The sequence below is a fragment of the Apus apus genome, chromosome 1 (genome assembly GCF_020740795.1).
Source record: "Apus apus isolate bApuApu2 chromosome 1, bApuApu2.pri.cur, whole genome shotgun sequence".
In the NCBI taxonomy this organism is placed as follows: Eukaryota; Metazoa; Chordata; class Aves; order Apodiformes; family Apodidae; genus Apus; species Apus apus.
In genome coordinates this window covers 43,748,084-43,754,083 of record NC_067282.1, presented here as the reverse complement: position 1 = coordinate 43,754,083, position 6,000 = coordinate 43,748,084, and positions in this window count along the sequence as shown.

The following is a 6,000-nucleotide window of genomic DNA, read 5'->3' as shown; positions in this document are numbered from 1 at the left end:
GGTTGCCCTTTTTGGGAACTGATTCTCCCTCTCTAGTCCACTTCCCTGAGAGCTCACCTGGAGTAGTGTGTCCGGTTCCCATAAGGAAGGACATGGAGCTGTTGGAGCGAATCCAGAGAAGGGCCACAGTGATGGTCACAGGGCTGGATCACCTCTCCTGTGAAGACAGGCTGGGAAAATTGGGGCAGTTCAGCCTGCAGAAGAGAAGGCTCTGGGGGGACCCATTAGCAGCCTTCCAGTACCTGAAGGGGCTACAGGAAACCTGGGGAGGCCCTTTTTACAAGGGCTTGTAAGCGAGGGGACAAGGGGTAATGGATCAAAATTGAAAAAGGGGAGGTCAGATGTTAGGCAGAAATTCTATAGTGTGAGGGTGGAATGACACTGGAACAGGTTGCCCAGAGAAGCTGTGGATGCTTCTTCCCAGGAGGTGTTCAGGTCGGATGCGGCTTTGAGAAAGCTGGTCTAGTTGGAGGTGTCCCTGCTCAAAGCAGGGAGGTTGGAGCCTGGTGATTCAACTGTTGCTCTGATCCTTGGGGTTTTTAGTGGTTTTTGTTTGGTTTGTTGGTTGCGTTGGATGTTTTTAGTGTTTTTTTTTTGTTGTTGTTTTATTAATGCAATACCTATATGAAGGTGAATGTTTGAATCTCTCCTGTTGTAAGAACTTCTAGAAGAATTCTGGTTAGACTGAGATCCTGAACTATTGTCTTCTCACCCCTCTTCCCTTTTTAATTTTCTTCCTTGCCCTGTTGCAGTACACATCCTTCACATTCTTATGTTTCTTCCTTTTATTTCCATAGAGAACTTTCCCTGAAGGAACCCATGAGGCAGATGTTCAGCAGGTTTTTGGGAGTGGGAAGGGGTAGTGGTTTCTTGTTTCCTTATCTGTTTTAAACAGAAGACATGAACTTCTGTGGGGTTAGAAGGCAAGTGACACATCTTGGTCTGTTCTGTCTCTGCAAATGATTTCACTCGTCACAGTACAACATTCTGAAATATGGTGTGTCCAGAATTAGTTCGCTGTAGGTGTTCCTTCATTAGGGATCCACTAGCCTAGTGATTAGAGCATTCTTCCCAAAAGTAAATACCAAAGGACACTGAAACTCACTCTGATTCACATCCTCAGTTTTAACCAACACCTTGTATTTCTTCATTTAGGTGAATAAAGGGGCTGTGGGGGTTTGTTGGGCTTTAAATTATTTTTTAAATCTTCTGCCCTCTTACATCTCAGCTGTGGCTACATATTTGCATTGCCCACAAAAAACTAGAATGAATTCAGCAATAATTATTTTTTTTGGGGGGGAGGGTGGAGCAGAGAGGGCGAAACAAAAAAACACAAAGTTAACTTTTTCATTTAAGGCCACCAAAACAACTTCTGAGAAGTGGAAGATGTGGCATAGGATGCACATGATCTGTTCTCAAGTTCTTCCACAAGTATTATGAGCATTAAGCTAATCTTGTGAGGCTGGACTAGTTTTTTTAAATGCTGCTACAAATGACTGGATAGGAAAGCATTGCTTCTGTGTTCAGAACATACTTCCTACCCTTCACCCCCAGAGGTGAGGTAACTTTTAAAATCGTCCCCACCTCATGTGAGTGGACTTCAATCTTGCACAGCTTCTAAGCTAGAGCCACACAACTCTGCTTTGACGTGTGTGTGTGCGTGTGATTGAGGGAAGTAAGAGAAAGATCCCACCTATTTCACTCTGCACTTGGTCTCTTGATTTGGCGTACCAAGTTACACAGGTCAGCCAAGTTGTCTTCCCTAGAATTTACTTCCCAATGGAGAGAAATTTTTCTTCAGTGGGCCTAAACTGGTAGTAAAGAGAGAGAAGACGCTTCCCCAGCATAGGCTTTAAAGTTAATATGTTATTAAACATGACAGCAGTCTTATCAAGGAGGATCTGCACCCTGTTTGCTTTGTGAAAAGGCTAGCAAAGAAGATTAATATGGAATGGCAGAGTTATGCTCCATGTCAGAGATAAAGAATTAGAAGAAAACTCTGACTGAAGGAAAAAAAGATGCAAAAAAGTAGTTGTTTCATTGCCATGCACTCTGACTACTAGTTTTGAAATGCACCTCTTGCAGACAGAAGGCGACTTTGCAGAGACTTTCTCAATGTCCTTATAAGAGATCATGTACCACACTGGATATGAGAATACCTACAGTTTTTTACCTCTAATTTTCCAACTAAAGGAAGATAATCTGTCCACAGCCGATGCTACATTTTTCAAACAGTTTGTAGATCCTGCACCTGTAGATGTCAAATCATGCTAAATAATAAGATATGAGATTTCTGTTGGAGAGAGTCCAGCAGAGAGTAACAAAGATGACTGAGGGATTGGAGCATCTCCCTTATGAGGAAAAGCTGAGAGAGCTGGGGCTCTTTAGCCTCAAGAAGAGAAGGCTGAAGGGAGACCTTATTAATGCCTTTAAGTATCTAAAGGGTGGGTATAGGAGAATGGAGCCAGACTCTCTTCAGTAGTTCCCAGTGATGGGATGAGGGGCAATGGGCACAAGCTGGAACATAGGAAGTTCCATTTAAATATGAGGAAAAACTTTAGTGTGAGGGTGACAGAGCACTGGAACAATCTGCCCAAGGTTACTGTGGAGTCTCCTTGTCTGGAGATACTCAAACCCCACCTGGATGCAGTCCTGAATAAGGTGCTCTAGGGAATCCTGCTTTCGCAGGGGAGTTGGACTAGATGATCCCTAGAGGTCCCTTCCAACTCTGTCAATTCTGTGGTTCTGTGATAAGTTTGTTATTAAACTGTATGACAAACTGCATTACCTTATAGCAGAACCAGCAAAAGCCACACCTTCAGATGCAGACTCTAGCATGGGAAGCAGCAGAGATGGAGAATGTCCCACAAATAACAGCCAAGTAGGCTTTGTCCAAAGGCTCTGAAAGATGTTAAAATCTAAGTAGAATAATAAAGTATGTGTTGTACTCTTGTCTCTTGGTTTAACTGTTTATGATGTGCTCCTAAACACATCAGGAACAGTGCTTGTACTCAGGACCAGTTGAAATGAGAGGTTTCTTTTGGCTGCCCTACTGAAACATACTAGTAAGAAAATGATCTGTCAAATTACTAATGTAGTAGTCCTTAGTAATTAAAATTATACGGGGGGGGGCGGGGGGCGGAAATCCTGCAGGGAATAACGTGGCTAGTGCAGCAACAGGAATGCCCATAGAACAGAGAGTTCAGTGCATGCAACATGATGATTCATGTATAGATGCAACCTGATGATTTGTGTATAGAAAGTCTCAGTGTGTTTGAACTTCTGATTGCGAAAGTTGACTGAACTATTAATTTAATTGAACCCTGGGACTCTGCATTTTACATACAACACAAAGCCTGGAAGGACTTAATTTAAATTACAGTTGATCAAGAACACTCTTTAAAGTAACTTACAGTTACTAACAATATGTCCATGGGTAACTGTGGGTTTTTAAGCAGTTGCACCCTAGACTACTTGCTTTTTCTTTTTTTCTTTTTCTTTTCTTTTTATTTTCTGTGATAACAGCATTATTCCTTCACTTTCCTAGCTAGACTTCTAAAGGTTTCACCGACAACTCAATTGTCATAAATACATCCCTGGCATCCTGATCCAAGTCTGGAATTTAAATTTAAAATTGACCTGTTTTATCCATTTGAGAAGACTTAACAATGTGATTTCAGTCTTCTGTGAAAACACAGGAGAAATGGAAATACAATCTCATCCCACTTTTTCTTTTTGGGATACACAAGATTGCAGATTAGCTTGTTAGAACTGCTAGGGGTTTTTCTTCTGCCAAGACAATTTAGTTTCCAAGAGAGTTCAGGTGTTCCATGCCTTGCAAACAATGCAGGATTTGTAGTTCTCATGTGCATTGCATAATTTATGGCAGAAGACTGGTCCTGATGACCCAAGTGGATTTTTCCAGTCTTGTGTTTCTATGATAGGATTTTTCAATGGGATTGGATCCTAATCTGCATTTTATTTCTTCATTCTGTGTGACAACCCAACAAACATCATTCCATATGTCATCTTGGAGAGGCCTTGAGGTTTCCCAGTTTCAGTCCAGTGTCAGTCCAAGGTCTGGTTTCAAATCTTACTGGCATATGTAGATTTGAAAGTCTAACCACACTTTATCTTCCTTTTCACCTAGATAGTATTTTCAAACCAATAAGATCTTACAAATTATCACTAATATGTATGTCTTCTTTGTGGGTTTCCAATACCTTTTTTTTGCTGTTCTTCAGTATTTTTCCACTTCACTCGCATACTATAATGCCATTAGTTAAAACATTCTAGGTAACTTTTCTTGTTCTTCAGGGTGATTGCAGACCATGCCCTGATAGTATTTCAACTGTGTTTGTCTTCATGTAATGCTAGACAGGAACCTAAGTCTGAATTTCTATATAAGGGGAAATCTGGTGGAATGCTGCTAACTAATTGACTGCTACAGTCCTGAAAGGAAAATGTTACTAATTAATACCACATTTACTTAAACATGTACCTATTTTTATTTATTCTAATGTCAGGCACGTTACCACGGCAGAAATAAGTTGTCAGGGTTTCCTTTGTTGATCTCCCCACCTAGAAGTCATTACCTTAAGAGCTTTTATATATATATATATAGTTCAGCATGATGAAATGCTGGAGCTGTGAGCTTGTACCGTGCACAATTGCTTTTTGTGTGTTCTAGGTGCATTTTAAAGAAAACCTTTGAAGGAGAAGACAGTTTGTCTAAGGTAGAATTAAAGTTTAAACATTAGTGCAGTGGAAAGTATAAAGACAAAAGTGGGTGAAGGGATGCACAGAGGGACCTTCTGGTTAGCAAGCTTTTTGGGATTTGTGACAGCTGGCATAAAAAACAAAGTGGGTTTCTTTTTTGTTTCCTCTAGCATGTCTCTACAATTAAGCCAGGTAAATTCGACTTGTAAAAAACATGACAAAGCAAATACATTTGGAGAGTTTAATTTGTTCATTTTTGTAAATGTTTATTTTAAATTTTTTGAATAAGTGAGCTTAGTTCTCCTATATCTGTGCTGTATATAGAAACTAAACATGAGTAAGCATATGTTAGTGTCACTGTTTGACCTGGAAACCAATTCGATAGGGAGGAACAAGCATCTCCATTGTAGGAATGGAGAAGAAGGCCTTATCTCCAATGTGCAGGCAGTATTCTGCCTATCCTTTATCACTAAAGAACTCCTTATAATAGAAAAGCACAGAACAAGAATTGTGTTGTAAAGTTTTGCGGGTTTTTTAGTTTGCTTGGTTTTGTTTGTTTGTTCGTTTTTTTCCCTACACCCCCCCCCCCCCCCAATAATAATAATAACGAAGTCTCAAAATGCTGACAACTTTAAATAAGGATAGATGTACATTACTGAGTAAACATGACAAAATAGACTTCAGCTTTGTTAGAACTATGTGATGAAAATGGTTCCTTTAACTAATTATATGATCAGCTTCACCTTAACAGTGACAGCAGCTTAATGACCAAGGGACTTTTCTCCATTATGATTGGCTTAAATCCTATTTGTGGAGACAATGTGATGGTAAGAAATGGTTGCTTCAGGTGAACAAAGAACTCTAACATCACCTGATTGTAGTAAATTGCAAGTTTTATTACTGAATTCTGTGGTTCATAACTCTGGCTGCAGTTTGATATGTAAAATGTCTAGTTTACATATTTGAAGTTATCTTGTTCCAGTCTCCCTGCTTGCTTGTCAAGTAATTACTATACAGTTTGCATCATATTTTAAAAGCTTAAAAACACCCAAGGCCTGGAAATAGAATTCAGAAGTATAAAGTTTAGGTTATGAAACCACAGAACTTTCTCCTTTAAGTCCAGTCATGCAGGATACGGGGACCTCTCAAATCACCTGGTGGAAATTCTTGTTCTGCTGTGGTGAAACTCACGTTCATACACCATGTTGATCCGGGTGAGCAGTGACAGTGAAGAACACAGTCAGACTCTGATTCTGGATGACTTCTGAACAATTTGTTCTG